Below are 15,529 nucleotides of genomic sequence, written 5' to 3' on the forward strand. Positions count from 1 at the left end.
GTCTATCTGTCCTTCTGTCTGTCTATCTGTCTATCTGTCTATCTGTCCTTCTGTCCTTCTGTCTGTAATGCTTGCATGCAAGTTGGTAAAATTTGCAAACAAGTGCTTGGTATTGAGATGATAACCAAGGGTAGAGGGTTAGGGTAGAGGGCTAGGGTAGAGGGTAAGGGTAGATGGTAGAGGGTAGGGTAGAGAGTAAGGGTAGAGGGAAGAGTAGAGGGTTAGGGTAGAGGGTAGGGTAGAGGGTTAGGGTAGAGGGTAAGAGTAAAGGGTAAGGGTAGAGGGTTAGGGTAGAGGGTAGGGTAGAGGGTTAGGGTAGAGGGTAGGGTAGAGCGTAGGGTAGAGGGTAGGGTAGAGGATTAGGGTAGAGGGTAAGGGTAGAGGGTAGGGTAGAGGGTTAGAGTAAAGGGTAAGGGTAGAGGGTTAGGGTAGAGGGTAGGGTAGAGGATAGGGGAGAGGGTAGGGTAGAGGGTTAGGGTAGAGGGTAGGGTAGAGGGTTAGAGTAAAGGGTTAGTGTAGAGGGCTAGGGTAGAGGGCTAGGGTAGAGGATAGGGGAGAGGATAGGGGAGAGGGTAGGTTAGAGGGTTAGTGTAAAGGGTTAGGGTAGAGCGTAGGGTAGAGATAGGGTAGAGGGTTAGGGTAGAGGGTAAGAGTAAAGGGTAAGGGTAGAGGGTTAGGGTAGAGGGTTAGGGTAGAGGGTAGGGTAGAGCGTAGGGTAGAGGATTAGGGTAGAGGGTAAGGGTAGAGGGTAGGGTAGAGGGTTAGAGTAAAGGGTAAGGGTAGAGGGTTAGGGTAGAGGGTAGGGTAGAGGATAGGGGAAAGGGTAGGGTAGAGGGTTAGGGTAGAGGGTAGGGTAGAGGGTTAGAGTAAAGGGTTAGTGTAGAGGGCTAGGGTAGAGGGTTAGGGTAGAGGGTTAGAGTAAAGGGTTATGGTAGAGCGTAGGGTAGAGGGCTAGGGTAGAGATAGGGTAGAGGGTTAGGGTAGAGGGTAGGGTAGAGGGCTAGGGTAGAGCGTAGGGTAGAGGGCTATGGTAGAGGGTTAGGGTAGAGGGTTAGGGTAGAGGGTAGGGTAGAGGGCTAGGGTAGAGGGCTAGGGGAGAGGGTAGGTTAGAGGGTTAGTGTAAAGGGTTAGGGTAGAGCGTAGGGTAGAGATAGGGTAGAGGGTTAGGGTAGAGGGTTATGGTAGAGGGTTAGGGTAGAGGGTAGGGTAGAGGGTTAGAGTAAAGGGTTATGGTAGAGCGTAGGGTAGATGGCTAGGGTAGAGGGTAAGGAAAGGGGTTAGGGTAGGGTGCAGGGTGTTTGGAACAGAAGGTCAAAGGACAAAAGGTCGAATGGACAAAAGGTCGAATGGACAAAAGGTCGAATGGACAAAAGGTCGAATGGAAAAAAAGGTCGAATGGACAAAAGGTCGAATGGACAAAAGGTCGAATGGACAAAAGGTCGAATGGACAAAAGGTCGAATGGACAAAAGGTCGAATGGACAAAAGGTCGAATGGACAAAAGGTCGAATGGACAAAAGGTCGAATGGACGAAAGGTCGAATGGACAAAAGGTCGAATGGGACAAAAATTCGAATGGACAAAAGGTCGAATGGGACAAAAGGTCGCATGGGACAAAAGGTCGAATAAGACAAAAGGTCGAATGGGACAAAAGGTCGAATGGGACAAAAGGTCGAATGGGACAAAAGGTCGAATGGGACAAAAGGTCGAATGGGACAAAAGGTCGAATGGGACAAAAGGTCGAATGGGACAAAAGGTCGAATGGGACAAAAGGTCGAATGGGACAAAAGGTCGAATGGGACAAAAGGTCGAATGGGACAAAAGGTCGAATGGGACAAAAGGTCGAATGGGACAAAAGGTCGAATGGGACAAAAGGTCGAATGGGACAAAAGGTCGAATGGGACAAAAGGTCGAATGGGACAAAAGGTCGAATGGGACAAAAGGTCGAATGGGACAAAAGGTCGAATGCGGCAAAAGGTCGAATGGGACAAAAAGTCGAATGGGACAAAAGGTCGAATGGGACAAAAGGTCTAATGGGACAAAAGATCGAATTGGACAAAAGGCCGAATGGGACAAAAGGTCGAATGGGACAAAAGGTCGAATGGGACAAAAGGTCGAATGGGACAAAAGGTTTATTGGGACAAATGGTTTAATGGGACAAAAGGTCGAATGTACAAATGGTCGAATGGACAAAAGTTCGAATGGACAAAAGGTCGAATGGACAAAAGTCTTAGAGTAAATGGTACAGTAGAATGTGAGGGTGGTAGAAGTTAGGGTGGAGGGTAGGGTGGAGGTAAGGGTAGATTGTTTGGGTACAGGGTGTAATAGACGGTTAGGGTAGAGGGTAGGGTAGTAGGTATGGTAGAGCGTAGGATAGAGGGTTAGGGCAGAAGGTAGGGTAGAGGATGGGATAGATGGTGATGCAAGATGAAATGAGGGATGAGATGAGATCAGAGATAAGATCTGGTTTAGGAAATATTCACAAAAATATGTTAAAATATATATTCACTCACTTCCATAGTTGCGAGAAATTTATTTGGTTTTTGGATAAAAAGATTATCAATATGTACTTTAATTTTGAGATGTATGATCGTAAGAACCTTGGTAAGGGCCACCTAATTTTCATAAGTTCTATTAAAGCGTTGCTTAAATTGCAAGGAAATGGCTTATTTGATTGTTGGTGGGCTTTGTTTCCGTGTGATTTTCGATGACAATCGTTCAAACGTATTGCGAGTGCTATGAAGTTATATTTTGCTCTAGCCAGGAAAAACTTTGTCTGATTGAAAATTATTCGCTGTTCACAGCTGGCGGGACACATGCGGCGAAGCCGCATATAGAGGATTGAGGAAACAAGGCGGCAGCAGGCCGCCGAAGTTTCTGATATCCGACGCGCCGTATTTGCGTCGATTCGGTTCTAGGCAAACCACAAATCCAAGATTTTGCTCGGTATAATGCAAACATAGATGTTATCCTTATTTTTAGTCCGACGAGCGTTAGCGAGTTCGGACAGCAAGCGATTTCTTGGTCTATTGCACACATAGTTTATACCGTCTCTTCAGTCTTTTATCACAGATAATCGTTTTTGGATAATTGCAGAAATGTTTATAACAATTTTCTCATTGTTTTGCAATCAGTGTTAATTGAGATTTATTTATTTTTAAAATTTGTATATTGATCTTCATATTGTTTCATATATTGCCAGCATCCGTTCCGTAAATCCAACAAATTACCACGCAGTTCGACGGATGGGATCCGTCGTAGATAGTCTTATACAAAAAAGCATATAAAACATCAATTAGAAAAGCAGGCTCAATTTCAAAGGGAGCAGTATGTAAAGAATGAACAGAATTCAAGGTATTATTCTTGAAACAAAAAAATGGATGAAAAGAAAAAAACAAACTGCTGACGGGCGCCGTGGCGCCTACAAACAAACTAGTTTTAAATAGTAGCGATACCGGTGGAAATAAATGTTACATTCATCACGGTGTTTTCCTGACCCCCTTTACTGATGTTCCATACATTAGGCGCTCTTCCACCTTTTGATAAAATCAGGAAAAACCCTCCTTTTCCGCCTTGTCAGTGCACGGGCCTGCACCATCTCACTATAGTGCAAATGTCACGATCTATTGATGACAGCTTTCCAGATCCGTACATAACAAAATAACGAATTATGATCGAAATGAATCCCGATCGCTACAATAGTTTCAAGTTTATTACACTGCAACAGTTTAAAAGACCCAGGATTTAGATGGAAATTTATTATCTTGTACCGACTTTTCGAACCCTCTAAGCAGAAGTGTTACACTCTTCGAATTAGTGTAATCAGTTTCGTACCTTTTAATTCAGCCCTATGTTGCTTATCTTGGATAACTGACACTGAGGAAGATTACAAGTGGTACCTACTCGAAATACGCGTATCTGTCAAAGGATAAGCAACATAGGGCGGAATTAAATGGTACGAAACTGATTACACTCATTCGAAAATGGAAATTTATAGTTATTTATGTAACGAGTTGCAAAAAGCTGATTTTTCCAGTACGAGTTGTACATTTTCCAACCAGGCTTGCCGAGTTGGATGAATACGAAGAGTGCTGAAAAAATTGAGTTTTGCAACGAGTTCCATACACAATTTTATGCAATGATTTTTTTCATAATGCAATTCAAATTAGTTGCATTATGAAAATTATACAACTATTTTTCATTATGCAACTCATTTCAGTTGCCTCATGAACCAGCTCGGAACAATTGGCCATTATGATACCAAAATGAGTTAAATAAGAAATAAATTATGATACTGAATTGCATAAAATCAATAACGTGTTTGAGAACTTATGAATAAAGTATTTTTGATAAAACGAATACGGAACATCTTATTTAAAGCTTTGGAAGAACAATGCCATAGTCAAATGATGACTGGTACCGATGTTAACAACCCTTTTGCGAGCCTTTTTTGGAGCTATTTTACTTCGGGTTCATTCCTTCACTATGCTGGTACCCTGGAGCGTTTGCGATTGCGATGGGTCTATCCATCTGTCTGAATTTGGTTTCGAATCCAACAATATTGATCAACCAACAATCGTCTGTCTGCTTCTCGTGCTGTAGATGATGCTCTAATTTGGTTGCTGGTATTGATGTTAACAATCATTGTTTGAGCTGTCTTAGCTTCTCGTAAAAATGGGCGCCAAACATCCTGAGAAACCAATTGATTACACCGTTCAACACTAGTTCTCGTTATGGGACGAGACAATAAAGAACAGGGGGTTGGGACCTTATAAGGGGCTGTTCATAAACCACGTAGACCAAAATTTGGTCATCTCAGACCCCCCCTCCCCCTCGTAGACTTTTGTCCATACAAAAAATTTGAAATTTGTATGGAGCGTAGACTTTGGCCAGGCCCCCCCCCCTCCCCCCAAAAAATCTACGTGGTTAATGAACAGCCCCTAAGTGTCATAGTGAAAGAATTTTTCAAAAATATTGGAACGGGACTTCACAGTTTATGACCGAAGTTTGTATGGAAAATTTGGGGTGTTCAATTGATATACGTTTTTGAACGTCCCGTGCATATATTTAGGCGTTAGAAAATAACGAGACAAACCTTAATACCGAAAACGCCTAAATATATGCATGCAACGCACTAATGGGCATATCAAGGCACAAATTTCCTAAATGCAGGAGAACGTGATTCTACAGCCGACCTACTGAATGGGCATATTATTTGAACACCCCAAGATCTCTATACAAACTTCGATCACGAACTGTGAAGTCCCGTTCAAATATTCTTTCACTACTAGCTGACCCGACGTGGCTAGCCACGTTAGCTAGAAAAAGATTGTTTTTAAAATTCCAGTTACACTTTTTCAATGAAACTGTTTTCGAGAACATTGCAAAATCTCTCTCCAGATTGCTTCTCTCTTGAACGTTTAGTAATCTCCAGAAAGTTCTCAAAATTGAATGAATTCTGATTTTCCAGAACTTTTCAGAAGGTCTATTTGACATTTTTTCAAGCATTTTTTTCTTGAACGTTGACAAACTCCCCGAACATAATCGGCATTAAAAAAATGTTCCAGAAAATTCCAGAAGGTTAGTTTTCACATTATTTCTGAAACATTCAGTAACTTTAAGAAAGTACCTGGAAAGTTGAATGTTCCAGAATATTCTAGAGATTTTTCTGTTTTCATTTGAAATGTTCAGTAGCTGCCAGAAATTTCTCAAACATTTTATTTGGTTGTTCCAGAACCTTCTTAAAGGGTATGTTTCATTCTTTCTGGAACGTTCACAAACTCTCAGACACTTTTCGTAAATTTAAAAAAGTTTGCAGAAGGTCTTTGTCTTGTTTTTGTCCAGTAACTTCTCGAAAGTTCTAAGAATTTTGATTGTTTTCGTAGATTATTATTCTTCTTTCTGAAACATTCAGTAATCTCTAGAAAGGTCTCCAAAATTTTATGAATTTTGATGTTCCAGAACATTTTAGAAGGCCCTTTACTTCTTTCTTGGTCTTTCATTAACTTCCAGAAAGTTCTTGCAATTAAGAATGAAAAGTATACAGAACATTACAGAAGGTTCTTCTCCTATCTCTGTTTGAAACGTTCAGTAACGCACAGAAAGTTGATATTTGAGGAAGTGTGATATCCAGAAAATCTCAGATGATTGTTTTACTTTTGTAACGTTCAGTATCTTTCAGGAGGTTTCTGGAAATTTTATGGATTTTTATGTTCCAGAACATTCTAGAAGGTTCTTTTTAGCTTCGTTGCTCGTTCTCTAACGTCCATAACCTTTTCTCAGTATAATGCTCTAGAAAATTCTAGAAGGTTCTTTTCTAAAACGTTTAACAACATAGAAGTGGTTATTAAAAGCCGAAGTTCTCAGTTAATAACTGAGCTCATAGACACTAAGCTGAGAAGCGGGCTTTGTTCCAGTTGGGACGTTACGCCAAAAAAAAAGGTGTTTCATAATGCTGCAGAAGGTTCTTCTTCTTTTTCTTTCTGAAGCGTCCAGAAACTTCAAGGGGATTCTCGAAAATTTAAGAAGTTCCATATTTTAGAGCATTTCAGAACGTTATTTATTTTCTGGAACTTCCAGAAAGTTCTTAGAATTTTTAGAATATTGATGTTCCTGAACATTCCAGAAGGTTCTTCTTATTATTCCTAGAAAGTCAAAAAACATTCAGAATGTTCTCGTACCTTTTAGAAATTTGATACAACTATGGTGAAACATTTCAACGAAACATTTCAAAGCGTTACGGACAGACAGACAGACAACGCTGGGATTTTATATATATGACTAGCTGACCCGACGTGGCTAGCCACGTTATCACTATCCCGAGAACTCTGATGATGGCTTAAAAATGTTTGATTTGCGTTTTTTTGCTTATCTGCAACTTTATTCAGAAACCATATTCATTCTTCTGATGTGTTCTAGAATATCCTACTACTCTCTTTGCCATGTAAGACTCCAAAAACTTCTCCGAATTCTGAACAGAAAGTATTTAAATATGCTATTATCGAACATGTATGTTATTGGTTTGATTCCTACGAAGAATGTGCGAGAATGTTCATGAATCTTTGACTTCATCTTGTGATTCTCATAGGAACGTTCCTATTTTTTTCGAATTCAAAACAGAAAGCATCTAAATATTCCATTATTATTCGAAAATTCTCGAACATTTATGTAATAGTATTTTCCTTCATCTGAGAATGTTCTAGAATATTCCAAAAACATGCGTATCTTTATCTTCTTCTCGCTCCTCTTCTCCAACTTCTTCGCCCTGAAAAAATTCGAAATAAAAAGTTTAAATGTCCGTAAACTTATTGCAGAATTTTTTGGAGTACACCTCCTCATTCCTTCGTAATATATGTTAGAATATATTCTTTTCCTCGTTTTAGTTCCAGAAATTTTCTTCCAGTAATGAAAGCGTATTAATTCCTTTAAAAAATGCTCTAGGATGTTCCAGAAACTTATTTTTCTTCTTGGTGAAGTTTTTTTTGTACTCCAAGCAGAGAACTTTCATTGTGCTTGGAAAACTCTTGAACCTTTGTAAAAATAGTGTTTTCATCCCTCCGGAGCATACACTACGTTCTAGAATATTGGTTTTCTCTTATACTTCCTCCTCTTTGCCCTGTAAAATTTAAGAAATTTCTTCATATTTGAAACAGAAACCTCTCGAATTACTTGACGTTCTTCGATTTCAATTCTTCGACTTTGATTCGACTTCAATCTCGAACACTCGTGGTAAATTCTCTAGAAAGATCATACCATGCTGGCCCCACGATACCACTATACGTGAAATATTTCAGCCAAACATTGCTAAGCGTCACGGGAGGACAGGTAGACACCTGGATTTATTTCATGCCCTACTATGCTGTTTTTGATCTCCTTAATTTAGATTTAGAAAATGTTCATCAGTTAAGGAGAGTCTTGAACATTCTGGAATAACAATTTCCAGAAGTTTCCTTAGAAGCCATTGTGAATAATCGAAATATTTTACTCAGCATTGAACTCAGCAGAAGTGCCAGAAGGTATACTACCATGCATTCAGAAATGAAAAGCGCCAGAAGGTTAACACACATTTGACTGTTATAGGTTTCTAATCCCTGAAATGGTAAGAAACTTCTAGAAGCTTCTCAGGAACTGCGAATTTGATTCCAGCCTCCATGAATGAATGTATGGAGCGCATACAGCCGAATAGTAAACTCGCAGCTATCATGCTGAGGGCGAGAGAACTTCCAGAAACTTCCGGAAAGTTCTCAAAAATTAAAGAAGTTTAATACTTCAGAACATTCCAGAACGATCTTTTTTAAAGAACTTCCAGTGATATCCAGAAAATTCTCGGAAGGTTTAAAAATTTTGATATTTCAGATTGTTCATCTTCTTGTATAATTTCTGAAGCGCCCAATTACTTCAAGAAAGTTCTCCGAAGCTGAGAAGCATGTTTTGTTCCGATTGGGACGTTATGCCAAAAAGATGTTGCATCTTCTTTCTGGAGCGTCCAGAAACTTCTAGGATATTTTCGAATATTAAAAAAAAATCAATACTCCGGAACATTCCAGAACGTTCTCCTTCTTTTCTTCTGAAACTTTCAGTAACTTCCAGAAAGTTCTTGAAATTTTTAGAATATTGATATTCCAGAACATTCCAAAAAGTTCTACTTATTATTATTTCTGATAAGTGAAAAACATCCTTAAAGCTCCCGTATTTTTTAGAAATTTGATACAACTATGGTGAAACATTTCCATGAAACATTTCAAAGCGTTACGGACAGACAGACAGACAACGCTGGGATTTTATATTTATGACTAGCTGACCCGACGTGGCTAGCCACGTTAGCTAGAAAAAAATGTTTTTAAAATTCCAGTTACACTTCTTCAATGAAACTGTTTTCGAGAACATTCCAGAATCTCTCTCCAGAATGCTTCTCTCTTGAACGTTTAGTAATCTCCAGAAAGTTCTCAAAATTCAATGAATTCTAATTTTCCAGAACATTTCAGAAGGTCCATTTGATATTTTTTTTTCTTGAACGTTGACAAACTCCCCGAACATAATCGGCATTAAAAAAATTGTTCCAGAAAATTCCAGAAGGTTAGTTTCCTTATTCTTTCTGAAACATTCAGTAACTTCTGGAAAGTACCTGGAAAGTTTAATGTTCCAGAATATTCTAGACATTTTTTCTGTTCTCATTTGAAATGCTCAGTAGCTTCAAGAAATTTCTCAAACATTTTATGAATTTGGTTGTTCTAGAACCTTCTTAAAGGGTATTTTTCATTATTTCTGGAACGTTCACAAACTCTCAGACACTTTTCGTAAATTTAAAAAAAGTTTGCAGAAGGTCTTTATCTTGTTTTTGTCCAGTAACTTCTCGAAAGTTCTAAGAATTTTTATTATCTAGAACATTTTCGAAGATTATTATTCTTCTTTCTGAAACATTCAGTAATCTCTAGAAAGGTCTCGAAATTTAATGAATTTTGGTGTTCCAGAACATTTTAGAAGGCCCTTTACTTCTTTCTTGGACTTTCATTAACTTCCAGAAAGTTCTTGAAATTAAGAATAAAAAGTGTACATTCCAGAAGGTTCTTCTCCTTTCTCTGATTGAAACGCACAGAAAGTTTTCGATATTTGAGAAAGTGTGATATCCAGAATATCTCAGATGATTGTTTTACTTTTGTAACGTTCGGTATCTTTCAGGAGGTTTCTGGAAATTTTATGGATTTTTATGTTCCAGAACATTCTAGAAGATTCTTGTTTGGTTCCTTGCTCATTCCTTTTCCCAAGCTTCAAGGGGATTCTCTAAAATTTAAGAAGTTCCATATTTTAGAGCATTCCAGAACGTTATTTTTTTTCTGGAACTTCCAAAAAGTTCTTAGAATTTTTAGAATATTGATGTTCCAGGACATTCCAGAAGATTCTTCTTATTATTCCTAGAAAGTCAAAAAACATCCAGAATGTTCTCGTACCTTTTAGGAATTTGATACAACTATGGTGAAACATTTCAACGAAACATTTCAAAGCGTTACGGACAGACAGACAGACAACGCTGGGATTTTATATATATGATGACACTTCTAGGGTACCAACCCCCTGTTCTTTATTTTCTCATCCCATAACACGAGCTTTTGTAAAATTTTGTCGAACAGTGTTATTTTGCAAAGTTTTACGTACGCTTATAATATGGCTTTACTTCTGGTGACATAACCTTAATACAAATAAAGTCGGTGTTGCTGTTGTCCACATAGTCTCATCTAGGCTATCAAACGAATCATCAAATGGAACTGCTTGACTGTGATTTGAAGCGGCAGTTGGTTCAGGATTCGGAATCGGTAGAGTTGAAGTTGATCTTAAATTTTTAATCAGGATTTTCAAGGGTGAGGAAACTTGATTTGCGTGAACTACCTTCCGACGTCCTGAGATTTCATCCAGAAGAACATTGTAGTTAACGTTTCCAACTGCTTGGATAAAGAGTATAAACAAACAACTTTAACATAATATTTCGGCAATTCTTATAAAAGTGGTATCTGTTCCAGCTTAGCGTCACTTAGGTTTGCTCTACAGCCTCAAAATGGCAGAGAAGCCAATCAATGCTTGTGTTTGTAGGCAACGCAGTATACTATATTACGAGGAGAGCTTTCGCAATCTTAGGAACGGTTCAGGACTTTACGAATAACACACTGCGATTGACAGATTTGTAGGACTGTTAAAAAATATATAGCTCCTCCTAATACGATTCCATTGAGTTTACTGTTGGTTGAATTTTTTTGCGGTAGAATTTCAAAAAAGTCTCTTTTTTTTCAATTTGTTCTAATCCGGAAACTTCTCCATTTTCAGCAGCTCGATTGCCAGATTCCTTCTCAATCAAGTCAATTTTCTTCATTTTCTCAAAATTAATTATCGGTCACCACCATTAGATTCGTTGCAATCTGGTTTACCAACCAGGAGTGAGCAGTATTTCAATGGATAGTGTACGGCAATCAGCTTTCTGTTCTCAAAATTTCTTTGAATTCCGTACACCGATAAGAGAAGAAACTTTGCATACATATACCGTGATCCGGGGTATCATTGATCAGCGGGGTAACATTGATCGGCTTGACCGACCCCAGGAAATGTTCAAACAAGCATTTAACATTGAATCAGTTTCTGCCATCGAATGGTATATCGTAATCTGCTATCATTTAGTTATTGAATGACATGCAATTGGCTTCTTTAGCGGTGTTGAGCTAATTCCATATTCTGAATCTGCATGCAAAACTGAGCCGAAATCCAAATTTTCATGATTTTTGGTGCCCGGGAACCTATTTAAAAATCAATTTGAAGTTTGTATGGGAGCGATTTGTCGAATTACCCCTCGTTGCATTTTGTACTGGATGGAGCTGTCAAACAGTTACCCAGCTGTCAAAAGGTGATTTCAAAAAATTTCTTTGAAATTGATTTAAGGTACCAAAATAAAGTTCTAAAAATCTGAAAAAATCAGAGTGACTCAGAAAAAGGTGCTCTTTCGTATAAAATCAAAAAATCTATATATTTTTCTTAATTGAAAAACCCAATTAATGAAAATTGAATTTCATAAACATTGAAATAAAACGATTTTTCCATAACTGTGTTTCGTAACGCAATGAGATACATTGTCAAACATTCATGCTTGGAGTGAATACTAGATGCAATATGAGGTTTGAAATCACTGTATTACTTCAATATGATATCCTAGAGTTGGATTTACCAAACGAAACTTTTATGAAAATGCTCTTTTTCAGTAAAATATACGATTTATTAAAAGTCGCCTATCAATTCCTTAAGCCATTGCCTAGTTTTAGGCGTTATTTGTGGTTTAGAAAATTTTAATCCTAAAATAACTTAAAAAGTACATGATTTGTAAGAATTTGGACAACATATTCGAAATCAGCGACCCCGAATTTAGTAAGAAAGGGTATTTTCAACACAAATGAACATTGATCACTGACATGATCAATGTTACCCCAAATCAACAAAATCAAAAATTAGATTAAAAACCCGGATTAATACACCTAGTGGTGATAGTGCCTTTCTCGTCGAATATGTACTCTTGATGTTTCCGTCGACGTAAGCATCCTGAATCCTGTGAATACTTTATTTATAAAAGCAAGAATTTTATCCAAGCCATCATCGAGTTGGGAAACTTACTGATGGCACATATTTCCGGTGTTATGTTCAATTTACAGGCAGAGTTGAAAAATATCAGACCTCTTAGTTGACTGCGTGACCACCTTTACAATTACTGGAGACCCATCAATACCAAGACGATAATAACAAGCTTAAATATAATTTATTTCATAACCAAAAATTACTTTGCAGTCTTCGATAAACTTTTTCCTGCACACTTCAGGCTATACTTTATTATCATTGGTTACTAGATTCAAAAAAATTGACCAAAAAATGAAAGCAAGTGATTTTTTTATACTGAATCCAATTTAAATTAGAACCATATCACAGAGCGCGAGGAGCAATCAGTCGGATCAAAATTTTGCGCAGCAATTTTAGACACAAAAGGGAATTGAAAAACTTTGCTCGGGGTTGATGCGATTAAATTTCAATTTTCTCATGCAACCCCAATTCTACTGTATATTCACACCTCAGGAATATGAGAAGGTGTGATTTGATGAGCCTGCATCAGTTTTGTCAAGATTTTGTTCTCTTACCTACACATATTTATCGCTTGCATTGATTATTTTAACTGTTTTTACCACTTCCTGTGAGATACTCGGAACCAGTTCCAAGACTGTACCTATTTCCTCAAATATGGTCTGAGACTAGTTTCTTGCTAACTGTTTAACAGGTTTTATGAAAAGCCGAAAATTGATGTGCATACATGGATTTGATTCATTTTACATTTTGGTCATTGTTGGCAATCATATTTTTTAAAATTAATTAGATCTAAAAAATGAATTACAAACTATTGTACCGTAATCCGGGGTAACATTGATCAGAATTTTCTATCTTTCTTGAATAATTCTCTTGGTAAAGCAAACGTTACATGTTTTATATTTTTAAAACAAGTACTGGCCCTCTGAGTATGTATTAAGTTACTCGAAAAAGTATTGTAAAACTTGTAAAACTTGTAAGCACCATCACGGTTAGTACGAGATTTTATCCCGATTTTCTTAAATCCGGATTAAATTTTGATACCCCATTCGGTAAGCACCAATCAGCAGCAAGAGAGGATTAAAACACGGAAGTACGCAGCCGTTTTCTCTCTTGTATTTATGTGTGAGTGCCTTCACAGTTGTCAATCATCAGCTGATGTTTTGTTTACGTCTTGCCATCAGCAGCGGTTTTGGAAGCAATTTGCTCTTTTCCGCGGTTTATTTTACCGGATTTCTCGGTGCCGCGCTAGTTTGGAGTGTTTATTGTGCACTAGATTGGGACCAGAAAACCCCAACGTTGCTTAACTAGTGTGTCCGGATAGAAGAGCATGTTGAAAAAGAAAGATCCCAAAAGGCGACCCCAAGGAAAAGACAAGCCGCGACGACGATGTATAAACTGTGCGATGCTGAGGATGTTGCATGTGGATATTGGATGTGAGTATAAAGATGTTTGCATCGGTTTAAACGCCATAAAATTACCAAAAACTCTTTCGCTAGATGGTATTTGTTCAGGAAAAATTCAATGTTTCGGAAATCCAGCACAGTGAAACCGAGAGCCGTCGTTCCGCTGTTGCCAAAGGAAATAATGTACTGCATAAACACGAGTCACCTAGGCACGTAACACTTCCGCAAGAATGCCGAGAGGATCCCCAAGACCGATTCTCAGAACCAATCAAAAACTACACCAATCAGGAGCTGTCGGAGTTCAAAATCAGCACTGCTCCTACCCGCACCGTAAAAGGAAACCCCGAATTTTGAACTGATCGTCGAATATCCTGCATTGGCATTCTTCATCCCATCGGAAAACGTCTGAAGCTCGATCATCAATACTTTCACTACCGGAGTGAATCCAAGTCCCTTGAAACCGGTTAATCGATGCCGTGTGGTGTAAAATTAAATTGAATTGAACAAAAAGATGCAGAAAGTTTTTGATATTATTTGTAAGTATAAAGAAATCAAGAAAATTTATTTTTTTTAAAACTTAAAAACAAACAGCATTTGTTGGGGTATGGGGTATTTTCTCCAAATTGTTGATTTTTTTTGGGGTTTTGGGGTATTTTCTCCAAATTGTTGAATGTATAATTGGTCTTAAAACTTTCATTTCATACATAAATTCAATTCAGTTTCAGACTATTTGGCCGACAAAAAAAAAACCCCTTATGACGAAAAAAAAAAAATACACTGCCTAATTAGTCCATTTTCCGAAAGTTTTTCTGGAAATTGTTAGCATATTTCTATATTAGATTGTTTCTGGCGAATAAATAAAAAGTTTTCAAAGGGCCACATTTATTTTTATATATGAATAATGGACAAAAAGACGGCTTCAGCAGTTACATAACCTATTATCGAAATGGGAGTAAACAAAGTCCTTGAGCATTGATCTGCATACATATACGCCGTTACATCATGCAGCAGAGAATTGTTGTGCAAAAATCCAGACTAAAACGACTTAATTATCTTCCTGACAGAAAAAAATGGTTATAAAATTGCCCTGTTCAAGGTCCAAAAATGGAAGGTTGGCGACGTTACATCGAGCATCAAATTACGGTAAGGCATGTATGATCTTTTTAAACGAATCTCTTCGGCAGTTGCGTATAGAAGTTCAATGATTCGGGACTACATCCGATATAAGTATAGGGTGCGAGAACACTTTCGCAGGGGTTTGGGAACCTTATAACTACGGTTTTACCCCTGCTGAAGTGGTCCCACTTTCTGATGAGATCTTACAACAATAGGGTCCTAAAATTAAAGACGAAATCTCGCTTATATTGAATAATACGATCAAGCATGGTATTCTAATCGGAATTGTACTTTACTTGAACTTGAAAAACAAAGGAATAATGAGAAAAATCGAAATAAGTAAATTGGTAAATAGTTCTACTTTGACATTTGAGGTCAACTTTGTGTGACTGAGCTCGACATTTTTCGCACTGGGATTTCAAAAATGTTCCTATCTGACATACACGGTGAAAAAAAATCGCTCAAAGTATGTGTTATAAGCTAGGGACGAGACAAATGGCTAAAAAAATAAAAATTATATATTTTCAACTACGGCTAAAAAAAAACGTCAAAAAATGAGTAAATATGTACTCTTGAACCATATATTGTGGTTTAAAACAAGAATCCCGATAGGACTTTAGGAGCCTATTGCTTCAAAGGTCTCCCAGAAATATTTTTAAAAGTTCTATTACTAATTGCATCAGGGGTTCCTCTAAATATTGGTTTTCATAATTTATTTTGGAAATCGATGCAGAAGTCCCTTAAAAAGGTGCTCTAGGAACTCCTCAAGAAATAGTTTCAAGAGTTCCTTCAGGAACTGCTTCAACACGCTTCAAAAACTTTCAGGTGTTGTTTAAGGAATTGTTTCCGTATTTTTTCTACAGATCGTTTCAGAATTTCTCAAATAATTATTCTGACGATTTCTTATA

Source organism: Aedes albopictus, chromosome 1 (assembly GCF_035046485.1).
Source record: "Aedes albopictus strain Foshan chromosome 1, AalbF5, whole genome shotgun sequence".
NCBI classification, from domain to species: domain Eukaryota; kingdom Metazoa; phylum Arthropoda; class Insecta; order Diptera; family Culicidae; genus Aedes; species Aedes albopictus.